The 15,635-nt window shown below is 41.8% G+C and overlaps 1 pseudogene; it reads left to right on the top strand.

Moving 5' to 3' along the window:
- Nucleotides 1–2,117: 2,117 nt before the first annotated feature.
- The window catches only part of LOC149265536 (nuclear transcription factor Y subunit A-8-like), a 29,129-nt pseudogene continuing 15,611 nt past the window's right edge, over nucleotides 2,118–15,635 (top strand).

Below are 15,635 nucleotides of genomic sequence, written 5' to 3'. Positions count from 1 at the left end.
AAAGGATGGTGAATAATTTTTTCTTGTATAATGAGGCAAAAAAATTTAAGTCCAGCTACAGAATTATGTTCTATCAGATTTTCTGCTTTGGTAAAAGTCCCTGGTGCAAGATGCGCAGTGCAAGCAGGTTTAGTGCAGGAACACAGCTGACTGTGAAAGCAAGTAAAATTCACACAGTCCAAGAGTGTTTTATCAAGGATATTTATGGATCTTTACTTTCCTGCACATGAGTACTGATATATCATAGCATTGCATGTTTCAATTAATACTCTGTTTCATCATTTACTGACTTAGGAAAAATCTTTAAAGTGCAAGGTGTATAGGGTTTTGAAATCTAATTTTTTTAATAAGTGTTGAAGTATGTCTTGATTAAATTACGAGGCAGACTATGGGATAGTACTGTTGTCTGATAGCCTGTATTCACCTTGAAATAATTTCACATTGCTTTTCCATTATTACCTTACCTCGTAACCCGATCATTGTAACCGTTGCGCCACCGCCGCATAAACCTCCACTCCACCCAATCATTATGACTCACCTGCAGCGGGTTGATACGAATCTGCGCCTAATACGAAGAGTTGTTTTCATCATGACCGGGTGAGTGGGACTGAAAAAACGGAAGGTGACGAACCTCCAACATAAAGCTCTCGGCAAAGCATTGGTGTCAATCGCTGGAATTCTTTCGAGGGTGTTATCGAAAAGGTTGAAGCGCAGTTCGAAATGGCACCCGTAAGGAGTGAGCCGTTGTCTTTGCAGGAGATTCAGCAAACCGCAAAGTACCAGAACAGTCTTGCACTATTGCAAGAATCCGGGTTCCTACCATTCTTATAAAAGTTTGATGGGTTCGACATGGCTGTGGTACTGGAGTTTGCAAGGATATTCAAAGAAGGCCGAGTCAGGGTCGGATCATTGAAGTTCAAAGTTACAGAAGAGTCTATTGTGCAAGCTACAGGCTTGCCACTTACAGGAGAGCATTGGTTTAAAAAGGAGCGGCTCAGGAAGAAACAATGGCACCGGTTCGTGGTTGACAAAAAGCTTAAGGTTGATTGGAGGAAGGGACTTCTGCAGAGCGCCATGATCAGGAAGTGGCGAGACCTCCTATTCATACTGCAGAAATTTGTGATTGGAGAGGGACGCTATACATTGGCGTTCATGTATCACCTTCGGTTGTTGCTACACTTTGAGTCGGGAAAATTGATTAATTTCCCTTACTACCTGCTCAGGAGTCTTGAGAAAATGGCGAAGGGCGTGCAGAGTGGAAATGCAAGCCAAGTTGCAAACAAGCTCTACCATCATGGGCTTATCACGATTCTGGTCAAGAAGAAGCTGGAAGAAAAAGGAGTAACTTGGGGAGCATTCTTGAAGGAGTTTCGAGCAAGGAGTGCAGAGAAGTCTACTAGCACAAGTACAAGTAAGAAAAGGAAAGCAGAGACATCGTCTCTTGCAGAGCAGAAAGATGAAAGCACACCAGTGCAAGCAGGGAAGAAGACTGTTGAAAATACTCCACCCTCGGCTAAGAAGAGAAAGACCAGAACCTCGGTGAGGAGGAAGACTATCTCCCAAGGGACAAACTAGTCAAGCTCTCCGATTATAATCAACAAATCACCCCAAGTTTCCCCTAAAGTTCATAATCTCTCAGTGCTTACAGATGCAGCAGCACACACTGTGGGAGATGAAGAGAACGCGGAAGACGATGTATTGTTGTCAACTTTTGTCAGCAGATTAAGGAAGAGGAAGACGAAACCGAGTATCGGTGAAGTCCAAACAGAGGGTCATGAGGATGAAGAAGAGCAGCATATAGAGACCCTCGATAATTTCAGTGAACTGGACATTGAAACCCTCAATGCTTTCGAGGAACGAGATACTGACACCCCCGTTGTTTTAGAAGAACAGGGTACTGAACCCCCTACTGTTTTAGAAAGATAGGGTACTGAGACCCTACTGGTCTGAATGGACAGGGTACTGAGTTCCCTAAGGAACTAGAAGAATAGGGCGTTAAAAACCCTGAGGAGTTGAGTGCACAAGGTACTGAAACCCTTGGCACGAAGATTGTGGAGGGCATCAAAACCCTCGGTGACAAGGAAACCCTGAGTGTAGAAACCCTCGGCGACGTCATAATGCAGACATTTGACGACCTTGACCTTGACGATGATGGGACCTGTTTCGAGTCCATTGCAGAGAAGACATTTACACCTGAAGATATTAGCACGACACCCTCTACTCTCTACCTCAACAGTCGAATAGTAGAATTGGAGCAGCAAGTTCATGACTTGGAGGCTTTGAACCAGGTCATGAAGGAACAAAGTTGGCAGAAGCAAAGCAAGGTGGAGCTACTTGCAGAGGTAAAAAGGCAGAAGCAACAAGTAAAAGTGTGGAAGTATCGGGCTTCCAAATGCTACAAACACCTCAAGAAGGTGACGAATCAACTAAGAAGAGCCCGAGGGAAAAAGCCGAAGATAGTGAAAGCAGGAATAAGCATTGAAGTTCAAGATTGAGAGTTGGCCACTCATTTTTGAGGATTTTTTTGCAGAAGGTAAAATGTTGTGTGAGGATACACAACAACTTAGGGATGGGAGGATGTTGGTGTCCCAAATTGCCCTATTTTTACCCCATTTCTATAAACATTAACCTCTGTTTTATCTCAACTTAAACCTCTCTTTCCTGCACTAGTCCAAGATAACTACCTATTCCTGCATATGCTTCATATTTTACATTAAGATTTATTAAAGTGCTTTATTAATCATTTTTACATAGATTTCATGCCTATTAAGTACCTCTTGTAACTTATGATAATTTCCTAGAAGTAATTGAGGAACTTAGTGTTAATTATGAGTTAGTATGATCAGTGTAGGCAGATTCCTGCACCGCCACGATGATTGGTCCGAGATTTCCGTGAGCTAAATCTTTCCACGTGGACATTTTGATCCATGACTCCAAGTTCGATTGCTGATTAACTGAGGATGGATATTGGTGGCACACAATCAGGGATGTTTGCCAAGGATGGTCTACGACCAGCGAAGTACACGTTCCATTATAACTGTTAACCGATTTTGTAACGTTCAGTTGTTAGTCTGTTTAGCTGAAAGGCCTGAATCTGTAATTAGTGGAATACGGCTAAGGCCGAAAGGATGTATAAAATATAGATTGTAGGTAGAACTAGCTAGCGATCCTTAGACTGTAATTTCATTTTCTATGTAATCTGGTATTGCCCTCGGCTCTGGGCTGGACTCGCACTACTATGTACATTTGTTGATCAAGTAATATAAGGAATCCACCATGTTATTCATGCACTGTGTTTAATTTATCTTTGATGTGTACTTGAGTGTTGAATCTTTTCATTTCTTAAAAGGGAAACGAGCTGGTTGGCTAGGGCCCAACCAACCCAGCTTGTTTACCCTTGTGCTTTCGTTATTCGGAAAGACTGTGTGGATATTTCCCTTTGCAGTTGCGTGGTGTGAACAGTTTTATATTTATTTATGAAGTTCTTATTTAAATCTATTTTGGAGTTAAGTGTGAAACGGATCCATGGCTTGGGAGTTGAGTGAGTTATTTATTTTCTGTAATTTCTTTCTCACATTTCTTTACTCGCAGTTCTTGTCTCGATTTTCCTCCGCTTGGATCGTGCAAGAAGCCCTTTTCCTGTACCAGTGCATGTGATTTCCTGCACTTCGGTTCAATCATTTATTTTACAGCAAACATTGCATTTCTTTCCCTGATTATCATTTCAGTTATTCTTGCAATCAAATGGGCTACTAATTTCAGTAATTACCTTCAACATTAAAAGTATATTTCTAAAGGATCTGAGAACAATTGCATGAATTTATCATAGACATGTTATACTTGCATTTTATGCTTTACGACCAAGGAACAGAAACACTTTAAGTGGATTGCTGAAGTTAGATGATACATGTAGATCACTTAGACTACTGCTTTGATTACTTTGAGTTGCTTTCATTTCATGAAGTTTACTTCATTTGCAAGATTTAATTAATTAAATCATTTCTTTTCCATAGATAATTTATCTCAGAATTTCGTTTGCAATTGCAATTCTTTTTCAGCACGTCTTTCAATCTTTTCGAAAGTAAATTAGAAACTTGGTGAAGGAAACTCTGCCTCGGTGCAAGAGCTGGTCTCTTGTCACAGAAACAAAGTGCTCTAAGCCCTGAGGCTTAGAGCACCTCCACAAAGACATAAATATTCAGTAAGGGAGGTAAAATATACTTTTACACAAAGGCAATGTACCTGCACTAATGCAAGCACATTGCAATAGTACAAGAACAGGTTATTTGTGTAGAAGGAAGATCAAGAGGACAAAAGATCTCTGCAAGGGCCCACTTGTCAAACTATTAGCCATCTACCTGAAGATAAACATAGAATTTCCTTCCATTAAGATTGCTTCAGTTGCGTGAAAGCTCCTTTACTTGATTTACTTGCAAATTGTTCTTTTATATTCCAGCACTAGAGTTGCTTTGGTGTCAATTGCCTTTAAAGATTGTTTTCTATAAGATTCTGCAAACATTTCCTTTAAGAAGTAGGATTAAGAATAGGGAAAGTTCATACTACTTCTGGAATTTCCTGTGCTTCGTCTCTAAGTTTACGAAACCCTCGGATTGACAATTAAGTGTTGAGGAGTTTGCTTAAGTGCAATTCCTGCACCCAATAGGAGATTCCCTTTGACTGCGTCAACCTAGGTTGCTACTTCTTCTGCTGTTGAGAAATAAAGATTTCTCCTGTCAATCAGCCACGGTGATTCCTCGCACTGATCTCTACTTATCCCCCAGCACTTCTGCATCAACCTCCTCCAATTGCGGCATTGTCCCTCTGCGTCAATCTCCTCCAGCTACTACGTTGTCCCTCCTTGGCTCAGCACTGGCTCTATTTTTCTTCACTGTCTTCTCTGACGTATATTCACTGGATCTAGAAATCACTTCTTCCAGTACTACCTCTAATCCTCGCTGCTTGATCACTGGTTCGAATTCCTTAGCAAACCCTTCACTAGGAAAATCAAACTGACTGATCAACTCTCTGTCTCTTTCTAACTGAACCCCAAGCCTCCTTATACTTTTCTCGTTGAGATTTCAACGGACGAGATTAAGTTTCTAATCAACAGCTAAGATTAAAACTTGACTCGATCTGCCTTCTACTCATTCTCACCCATATTTTGATTAAACCCATTAATATTTTAATTTTCAAAAGTTTAGACTTTGGAACCCCATTAAAAATATTAATTTTTTAATAAAATACAATTTTGGTGGAATTTCACCAAACGGTTTCTGGATTCTTTAGAACTCATGTGCCTTAGCCTCTCCACCAATTTTCAAGGCTAGAGCACTTCTGATGCTACCAACAACTAACATAGATGTCCTTCTTTCGCCTCCACTACTCCTGCTGCCCCTTGGATGCAAGGGTTGCATTCTCTTCCTCCTCCTTGGGCTTCAACCCACTGCTGCTGGTTCCATCAAGCTTACACTTGAATAGATCTCTCCTCAACTCTTCCTACTTGAGAGTTGCCCACATATTATCTCGGTCTAGCAAAGTCGCCCTTCCCAGGATGCTCTAGACAAAGACTTTCCACTCTTTTGAGACTGAGTTTAGGGCCAGTCTCACCATCTCGGAACCTTGAGGTGTAGACCCCAAAGCAACTAACTCATCCCAAGTCTCCTGAAGCTTCATGAGGAACGGATCAATGGGCTCCCCTTTCTACATTTGTGCAGATCTGAATTTCTGCTCTAAAGGCTAGTGTTTGGGACCTATTTTGAGAGCATTAAGAAATCCATAAGCCCTACAAGGGATAGATCTCGTTGCAAATAAGGTATTCTTCAAGGTATTGGAATTTTATCTCTAACAATTTGTTTTGCAGCAATTTTGGGATTAACATTATGTTTTCGGGTGGCCATCTTCATTAGAAGTCTTCCTAGCCACCTACAAGGCCCCAAGGCTTCTTGGTTTACTATCTAAACCCTAGTTTCTCACTGTTTTATCACTGTTGTAATTTTTATTTTTAACAGTGATATATAAGTCCTAAAATCACATTTAATTTGGTCAAAATAATTCAAAATTTGAATTTTCCTAAATTTTGTCATTTGGGCATTGGTTATCTAGCCTAGATTTGATTTGTTGCTTGCTGGAATTTTACTGCATAATTGAATATACCAAATCTGAACTTTTTCTGAATAATTACCCTAAAAAGCTCAAAATTTTAAATTTTCAGTTTCGGCAATTTTTTCCAATTTTTGGCCATTTCTTGGCATTTGTTCAAGCACTTATAGCTCACTGGTTTTCTGATTTTCTCAATGTTGTAACATTTTTTCAAATCTGATATTTTATGAATATCACACTCTAAAAGCGATAAAAACTTGATTTTTTTCAATTTTGATAAACTTTTCCTAGTTTTGGGCATATTGGGCATTTATTGTAGCATCATTAACTTGTTGATTTGAGGATTTGTTTACTACTGTAATAACTTACTTCAGATCTGACATATCACTGAATACTCCATTTTAAAGTGGGCTAAATTCATAAATTTACATTTGCTAATCATTCGGAAAATTTTATGTTTCATATATTTGGTAAATTCCATGATCTAAAGCAATTTTCTTGCTGCTGTCATAAGTCTAATAAGTGCTGGAATTTTCTGAAATATCACTGTTGATTTGGATATTTGAGATCTAACACTTGCTTGCCTTGCTCCAAGTTACAAAGATTTCTGAATTTTACACTTAAAGCACTCATACATTTAAACTCTAAATTTATGATCTTGTGGTTGGTTAAGTTGCTTTGACACTTGGAATCTAATTGGCATTGTGATAAGAACATCTTGGGTAAATTTATTGGCATCGTGTAATTATTAGCTAATTGGCAAATCGGATAATTTATTCTAAGTATCTTGTGGATTTATTCATAGACACTTTTATCCTTAGAAACTTGCCTTGTATTAAGATTGTCCTTTAATTGTTGTTAACTATTGTTGTCATAAGGAGTAATCATAATTTGAGTACTTAAACACTTAAACAATCTTAACTCAAGTAATTTCACTCATCATCTTTGCACGAGCATTCTAGGATCTAGCTTGCACTAAAAACTTACCTCCTAGGTTGATAGACTCCTAGAGCAATCATTTTCCGATTAGCTTGAGGGATTGAGCCCTTCATAGTAGTTAACACAGTGACCTTGCATTCGTCAAAGCCACAATCTCTGTAGCGCCAGAGGCACTGGGTGGTTGGAACACAAGGGGAAGTATCGTTAATCAGGCCTTTGCATGCTTCTCATTGGCTTCCATCTCACAACCTACTCTGAAGACTGTTTTTCAAAATAGTTAAGGGAAAGGTTCAACTTAGAATAGGCAGTTAATCTCAAATTTACCAACAATCTTGCATCAGACCTAGCTCTTAGGACGTACATCCCATATAAGTTAGTCCATCATATCAAGCAACGGGTATCCATCCGGTTACTTGGCATTAATTTACGTTAAACAAGAATTGTGACTCCATAAGGCATTGGTCTCATACTTAAAATTTAATCTAACCATTAATCTTGATAAATTTAACCAACTAGCTAGGCCACTCATCCGTGTCTCCCAAACAAGTTGGTTCCCAACTTGTTTACCTTCACATCATCTTCATAGGGACTACCCCCCATATCCTGTTGTTGGGAGACAACTAGAACGGAGTGGGTGGGGAACCAAAAGAGAAAACCCCCGCCCTGAGCAGTTGTCGCAATGCTTGTACAATCTGAGCGACAACATTTTTTGGCGTCATTGCCGAAGATATCTTATTCTCAGTGCTTCAATGACAATCTTCATAATCTTCTAATCCATTTTTCATCTTCTTAATCCGTCAAGCACCACATTTACTGGCACTTTGATATCTCACTAGTCTTCTTATCGCCTTGTTCAATTCTCTGTTTGCACCTTAACACCTAAACATTTGGGTTAGTTTCCTGTTTGGGTGACGACTCCACTTTTTCATTTATTCACAAAAGCTTACATTAGAAAGAATCTCGGTAGCTTGGTTAACCCCGCTCTTAGAGCTCAGTTAAACAAATTACATTCTGGTAAGCATTCATTTTTTCTCAAACAGGAAACCTTCCTTGATATCCACTTACTTTTCCTTGACTAACTTTTCAATTTTTTCCTTCTGGACTTTGGAGATAGATTCATGTTCAAGTGGCGACTCCACTTCTTTCATTTTTTACAAGAATTCCTACTAGAGGCTAGCTTCTTGTGGATTTCCTGATTGTCTTGAAAAATGATATCTCTCTGACATCCATTAGCTTCCCTTTCCCCTTAAGTAAGTCATCATGGATGACTTGTCTGTCCCTTGTCATTTTACTAACACTCAAGGTTATCCTCATGACCTTCCAAAAGAGGAATATGGGGTTAAATAATTAATAGAAATCATTAAAAGTATGCATGATGAGCAAAGAAATCAATTCAATGATATGCAAAATCACATAAAGAAGTTGCAAGAGAATGAGTTACAACATTATAGTGATCAAGAAGTACCATATTGTAGATATTGTAATCACTTTCATGATGAATCCACTTGTGCCATTGCAAGAAGAGTCCTCGATAGTGGAAAGGTAGGAACTAGTAACCAAGTTAATCATTTTGACGATGAAAAGAAAGAAGACAAGCATCTTGTTAAGGAATTAACTCAAATGATCAAAGAAATGCAATCTAGTCAAGCAAGATTGATAGCAGATCATGCCAAAGAAATGAGTTCCATGGGAAACAGGTTACAGGAAATGGAGGTTACTCAGTATAATCAAAGGATCAGTTTTCAGAACACGATGGATGCCCTAGAGGAAGAGCATGTTAAGGAGCTAAGCTCCATAAAAGAAAATCATAAGAAAGAAATAAGTTCTATTCAAGAAAACCATAATAGAATGATAAAGGACATGGAAGTTAATCAGGTCTCTCTTTAGAACAGGTTATTAGCTAGAGAAGAAAAGCATATTAAGGAAATGAAAAGCATGTAGACCAATCAGATGACCACCATGCAAGACCATTTGATCGCCATAAAAAAAAATCATGCCAAGGGAATTAGCGCTACTATTAAGGATGCACATTCTGACCAAGTGAATGCCACTACGGATAGGCTATAGAACTTTATTAAGACCATGGAGGTTGATCGAGTACAACAAATAAAAGTTATGGAATCAATACATGTTGATGAAATGAATGCCATAAGAATTAAACAAATCACTCTTCAAAGTAAGTTACAAACGATGAAAAATTGTTAGTTTTTGTAGCATCAGATGTGTTCTAGCCACGAAAGTTTGTGGAGACGCTAGAATACATGAGATCTCCAAAACCCAGAAATTGTTTCTGGAAATTCCACCTAGAAATGACTTAATTAGATTATTAACTAGTATTTAAATATTTCCTAAGTCTAAACTTAGAGAATCTGATTAATTAATCAGTATTAATTAATTCAAGGCGTGGATCATCTAGAAAATCACACAGATCAATCCTAAGATGATCCTAGCCATCAATTATGTTTTAATATTGGTCGTTGGTGCTCCAACAAAAGATTATAAGAGGAGGTCGATGTGGTGATGGAGAGGATAATTGAGAGGTTTGATTTCTAAGCATATCAATTTCCAGAGTAGTAGTAGTGTTGATTTGGGGTAGCATAGGATGTGCTCTAGCCATGAAATTTGGTGGAGAGGCTAAGGCACATGAGATCTCCAAGACCCAGAAATGGTTTGGGCAGATTCTAACCGGTTTGAGAGATATTAAAATAATTAATATTTTTAATGGAGTTTCGAAGTCTAGACTTAGGAAGAATAAAATATTAATGGGTATTAATATAAAACAGGGTTAGAAGGGTCCAAAAGTCATGGATCAAGCCAAATCTAATCTTAGCCGTTAATTAGAGATTTAATCTCAGTCGTTGATGGACCAACGAGAAAAGTATAAGAGGAGGCTTGAGAGTTAGTTGGAGAACACACCAAGTTGATCAAGAATTCAATTTTCTAGGGCAGGGTTCGCTGAGGAAATCGAGTGAGTGATCTAAGTTGCAGCTGAGGGGCAGTGAATACATCGCAGAGAGGCAGAGTTAGTACCAGGAGGATCAACGCAGAGCCAAGAGAGGTTGACGCAAATCCAGCTAGAGGCCACGAAGATGCAGCGAGGAGCTGCGCAGAACTAGAGAGGCCAACGTGTGAGACACAGAGGGTTTAGGGGCTGACGGAGAGGCTCCAGAAGCTTACATAGAGGCTAAAGAGGCTAACACAGGGCCTAGAGGCAGTGATGGAGGATTTCGTAGGACAGATTGGGAGCTGGAGAGCCGGATAGGGTGACGCAGTCCTTATCAGAGTGATGCAAAGCAGCAAAAGCTGCATTGTTGCTGTGAAATCGTTCATTTGGTGATTTAGCCAGTATCTGTCTCCGACTAAGAGGTACTACAGCCGAGGGCATTCTCTATTGGGTGATCCATTTCTGACACCCAAGTTGTATTCTGAAACTGCATAATAATAAAACCCTTTGAATCACTGCATCGATTTTCTCGCATTTGGTTTTTCCGGGGACATTAGTCCAAAAACAACGGTGTCACTTGTGTGCTTGTTTACTTTCAGTTGATGATCTGTATGTGTTGATATTGTACTTGTATTTATTTTCAGTGTTTACATGGTAAATAACTTGTTAAGTAATTCAACAAGTAGGAAAAAATAAATCAGATAGTACAGGAAGAATTTCTAATGGGTTAAACTTAGAAATTTCAACATGGTATCAGAGGGTAGTTGTAGATCACAGGATAACTGATGGCATCAGCCGAGTAGAGCAATAGCAGCAGAAACAGCTGTCCCGAGTGACAGAAGATGTTCCTAGCAGAAAGAAGCAAGGAAGGGGTGACACACAGGGCTTGCATCATCAGTTCAAGCCAGGAGGAGGATCAATGCAGAGGTAGAGAGGAGCAGACCTGACCTACGCAGTGCCCGGTCATCTTTCTCAGTCAAGAAGGATCGATGTTGTGGCCAAGAGGTGCAGATTTTGTCGGTGTCGGGATTGCGCAAGACCTAGAGACTCAATCCTTCAAGTTACTGGGGTATACGAGGCTGTGGATAATTTGCGGAGCGACGCTGGTGGGGTACTGTGGTCAAAACAATACCTAACAGGGCAAGACCAAGGAGAAGGGATTTCCAGAAAGAAAATCGAGACTCAGAGGGAGTTAAACCAAGGAATTCCAGGAGGGAAGAGGGAAGTAAAGAGACTTAGAGGAGTCGGAAGATGAGCAAAATAATGGCCATGAATGGAGTGAGAGATCAGAATAGGTTGGACGGAGCATCCAACTTCGTGGTCTGGAAGGCTAGGATCTTGTCCATTCTAAACAAATATCACATCAAGGATTTCGCATTGAAAACAATAGCAGTCCCAGTTGACCCAGCTAAAAATGAGAAGTACAAGGAGGCAATGGCCAGGGCAAAGTGCATTATCCTTGATGGGGTCAAGGATCATGTGGTGTTGCATATTGCCGAGAAGAACATGACAAATAAGATGTGGGATGCCCTGAAGAAATTGTACCATCGTACTTCCAAGCAGAGGAAGACGTTACATGAAAATCAGCTGTAGTTATACCAGAATTAAAAGGGAGAGCAGATAGATGTCTTCCCCGATGGATTGAAGGAGATTCGTGACTAGCTAACTTCCATAGGGGCCACGGTGGATGAGGAACTAATGTTGAGGACTGCATTGAACGCAATCTTAGAGGATTGGGAGGTATTTGTCTACAGCATACTGGGCAGGTCGAGCCTTCCAGATTGGGAGGAACTATGGGTGGCTCTTCGTCAAGAAGAGATCATACGCGTGACCAAGACGGGGACTAGCGGAAAAGGGGTCATAATCAAGGAGGACAAAGAAAATGCAGCTCTCGCATCGACGGGAAAGCAGGAGAAGCGAAAGAAGAAGGACCTCTCCAAGGTCAAGTGCTTCCATTATGGGGAACTGGGTCACAATGCAAACCAATATCCGAGGAAGAAGAGTAAGGGAGAGGCTTCTGACTCAAAGGCAGCGCCAGCAAAGGCGGAAAAAGAAGTTGAGGACGATGACGACTGTGCCATGAGTGCTCATGTGCCACTTGAGAGGAAGTGGGGAGACATCGAGTTGTAGTCAGACAGACTATAGGCGATGAGCGGCAGGATCCTTGAGGTACCCAACCCCTTGGATTATCCCTTGCGACAGGAGCCCTGAAGAGGAGTAGCAGGACTAGCAGATGTCGGTAGAGACGGATGTGGTTGGAGCGGCAGAGAGTGCTACAGTGCAGAAGTCTCGGGACAATGCAAAGGACAGGAGGCTGCAACACTGCGAGAATCACGGGAGTGTTGCACCAGTGCAGGATCGCACAGAGAAGTGTGCAACGGTGCGAGATTCATGGAGTTGTTGCAGCAGCGGAGAGGTCAGTATAGGGAGAACTTGTTAGCGGCAGAGAAAGCTTCAGCATCGGGAGAGTCTCTAGCCTGACACGGATGTCAAAGTTGGGTGGATCAGTTACTTCCTTCTCACTAACTGGGTTGCAGTGTAGCGGTTAGCAGTGGCAATGCTATGGGCAGCACGATGCAGCATGAGGAGAAGGGAATGTAGTGCAAATGTAGTGCTGGGTATATGGACCAACAGCAGCACAAATGCAGAGGGAACTGTCGTACAGATGCAACAGCGGTAGTGGCAAGGTCATGGGCAGCAGTACAGGATGCAGCAGTGCAGAGGAGGTTGGGCGGGGAGGCCCAGCATCAGCACAAGGACCGATGCTAGATGGTCAGGGTGATACTCAGTGAGTAGTATTAATAGAGCACAATCCTTGCTAAGAGGGAGTGTTGATTTGGGGTAGCATCGGATGTGCTCTAACTATGAAAATTGGTGGAAAGGCTAAGGCACATGAAATCTCCAAGACCCAGAAATGGTTTGGGAAGATTCTAACCGGTTTGGGAGATATTAAAATAATTAATATTTTTAATGGAGTTCCTAAGTCTAAACTTAGTGAAAATAAAATATTAATGGGTATTAATATAAAACTGGGTTAGAAGGGTCCAAAAGTCTTGGATCAAGCCAAATCTAATTTTAGCCGTTGATTAGAGATTTAATCTCGGTTGTTGATGGACCAACGAGAAAAGTATAAGAGAAGTCTTGAGGGTCAGTTGGAGAACACACCAAGTTGATCAAGAATTCGATTTTCTGGGGCAGGGTTTGCTGAGGAAATCGAGTGAGTGATCTGAGTTGCAGCTAAGGGGCAGTGAATACATAGCAGAGAGGCAGAGTTAGTACCAGGAGGATCAGCGCAAAGCCAGGAGAGGTTGACGCAAAGCCAGCTAGAGGCCACGCAGAGGCAACCAGGAGTTGCGCAGAGCCAGAGAGGCCAGCGTGTGAGACGCAGAGGGTCTAGGGGTTGACACAGAGGCTCCAAAAGCTGATGCAGAGGCCAGAGAGGCTGACACAGGGCCTAGAGGCAGCGCTGGAGGATTTCGTGGGACAGACTGGGAGCTGGAGAGCCGGATAGGGTGACGCAATCCCTATCAGAGTGACGCAATCCCTATCAGAGTGACGCAGAGCAGCAGAAGCTGCATTGTTGTTGTGGGATCGTTCATCCGGTGATTTAGCCGGAATATCTGTCTCCGACTAAGAGGTACTACTGCCGAGGGCATTCTCTGTTGGGTGAGCCATTTCTGGCACCTAGGTTGTATTCTGAAATTGCATAATAATAAAACCCGCTGAATAGCTGCATCGATTTTCCCGCATTGGGTTTTTCCGGGGACATTAGTCCAAAAAAACGGTGTCACCTGTGTGCTTGTTTACTTTCAGTTGATGATCTATATGTGTTGATATTGTACTTGTATTTATTTTCAGTATTTACATGGTAAATAACTTGTTAAGTAATTGAACAAGTAGGAAAAAATAAATCAGATAGTACAGGTAGAATTCCTAACGGGTTAAACTTAGAAATTCCAACAATTAGTCAGTTGCTCGAGAGAGAACTAGAGATTGAAGTAGTGAGAGAGGGGAAGAGTTAGTGAAGCCGGAGGAAGGATTCCATATCCAATGAGTACATTTGCAAAGAGGCAGAAGAGCCACAGAGAGGCTAACGTTGGGGTAGCACAGTGACCTTTAGAGGCAGTTTCAATTCTACTAGGCAAAGACGAGTTTCAATGCTAGAAGTTGGACAAAGGTTTTAGACGCCAGGAGAGACATTTTCCCAGACAGTAGCAAACCAGACAACTCGAGGAGAGGCTGATTCAAGCTGAGTGCAGATGAGACTGCACTAGGGTGACAGAGTAGCTACCCAGAGCCAGTTTGGATGGCTCACTTGCAACTGAGGTCAAAGCTCAGTTTACTAGAGCAGAGCCAACGTCAGCTGCAAGGAAGAAGAACACACAGAGGGAATATTTTCCTCATGGAACTTCTTGTCTCAAGAAGTTCGATTTTTCCTTGCAGATCAGAAGTCATTGTGAGCATATCTTCTCACTCCATAAGGGAGTGCAAATAGCAAGAGCAGCAGCAGAGCAGAAGAAAAAAGGAGATTTTCGACATTTTGTTGAGATGACCATTGTTGGGCTTCGTGATCAGGACAAGTTGGATGGGGCTTCCAACTACGTCATCTGGAAGGCAAGGATGTCCTTCCTTCTAGATGAATTTGGCTTCAAAACATATATTGATGCAGTTGTAGTAGTTCCCATGGATGCAGATCAGTTGGAAGAGTACAAGAAGGAGATGGCACGGGCGAAGAGTTTGATCCTAGATGAAGTCAGGGATCATATTGTCTCACATATAACGAGTGAAGGAACAGCCAAAGAGATGTGGGAGACCCTCTCCACACTATACCAAGGGACTTCCCAGCAACGGAAGATGTACTTAGAGGAAAAGCTAAGATGCATCAGGATGCAGAAAGGGGAAGGCATAGATCCAGGATTCAAGAGGTCCGAGACCAGTTGTCAGATGTTGGGGCAGCGCCTCAACACACGGAGCTAGTGTGATTGGCACTCAACAGTGTCTAAGAGGAATGGCAGGTATTCGTACAAAGTATCTTGGACATAGATACCTTGCCAAGGTGGGACAGGATGTGGGCTGATTTGTAGTAGCAGGAGTTGAGATGAGCTCCATCAATGGAAGCAGCAACGAATCGAAGCAGGTGAAGGAGGAGGAGAATGTGGCCCTCACATCTAAGGGTCCCAGTCAGGGACAGGGGGAGCAGAGGAAGAAGAAGAAGGACCTGTCGAAGGTCAAGTGCTTCAGATGTGGTGAGCTTGGTCACTACAGTACCCAATGTCCTCTCAGGAAGAAGGACAAGGAGGAGAAGCAGGACCAACAGGCAACTTCAGCAGAGATTGATAGGCTTTCCTCCAGGCTGGAGGAAGACTTCGCCATGTTTGTTGACATACCTCTAGGAGTGAGGTGGGGTGACTTGGTGTTGTAGCCCAGAGCGCTACAGATGGGCAAGATCCTTGAGGATTCCACCTCATGGATCAATACCTGGCTACGGGGGCCCACATTATTCAGTAGCAGGATGGATCAGCGACAGTTGATGAAGTCAGATACTAGAGACAATTGCAGAGACTAGTAGGAGTCAGATGTTGGGGAACACAATGAAGAGTTGGCAGCAGTGCAGTCGGCATAGTGCAAAGTCAGCAGCAGTGCAAATTTTTCA

This window comes from Pinus tabuliformis, chromosome 6 (assembly GCF_031772625.1).
Source record: "Pinus tabuliformis cultivar Carrire ecotype Pingquan chromosome 6, CPIR1, whole genome shotgun sequence".
NCBI classification, from domain to species: Eukaryota; Viridiplantae; Streptophyta; class Pinopsida; order Pinales; family Pinaceae; genus Pinus; species Pinus tabuliformis.
Note: the sequence above shows the minus strand (reverse complement) of the source record. Positions and strands in the feature narration are given on the sequence as shown.